We start from the raw sequence: 716 nt of genomic DNA, 5'->3' as shown, positions 1-716 counted from the left end.
TTTTTATAAAAATAATATACATATAATCATCTGAAAATTAATATAGATTAAAATCCCTTCAGAAGAAAGGTTTGTTAATGGATTAAGTTTATCATTAAAGACAAGTTTATAAATTCCTATCCTTTTATCTTTTTCTGGAGATTTAAGAGTTTAAGAATTCCGTAAATTCTAAATAAATCTAAGAATATCCAATTTTGTTAACAAATGAGACCAAATACTTGTTTTATTTAGTCATTATAAAATTACTCATTTTGGGAGTGCTGGAGAGATGGTGCAGTAGTTAAGAGCACTGATTGCTCTTGTAGAAAACTGGGGTTTGAATCCCCACACACACGGTGGCTAACAACCACCCACAACTCCAGTTCCAGGGGATTTCATCCCCTCTTCTGACCTCTGCAGGCATTGCATGACATGGGTGCACTTACACACATACAGGAAATACACTCGAACACACAAAAAAATAAAATATTTTTTAAAGAATTACTCAATTTGTTACTTTTGTATACATAGGTGTTTCTTTTTCTATATACTGCATTAAAAATAAAGGCTACTTAATGTTTACTACTGGAAAATGTTTATTTCAATGTTTTTTAAATGCCTTTGCTTTTTTGGGAGGCATGTGTAAGAAACTCTCGTTGGTAGTAAAATCTACCTAAACAAAAAACAGATTTCTAAAATTTAAGTGCAGATTTCTTTTAAAAAGTCAAAATGAGTAA

This window comes from Nannospalax galili, unplaced genomic scaffold, assembly GCF_000622305.1.
Source record: "Nannospalax galili isolate Female #2095 unplaced genomic scaffold, S.galili_v1.0 scaffold1472, whole genome shotgun sequence".
In the NCBI taxonomy this organism is placed as follows: Eukaryota; Metazoa; Chordata; class Mammalia; order Rodentia; family Spalacidae; genus Nannospalax; species Nannospalax galili.
The sequence above is the reverse complement of the archived record's forward strand: the minus strand, read 5'-3'. Positions refer to the sequence as shown.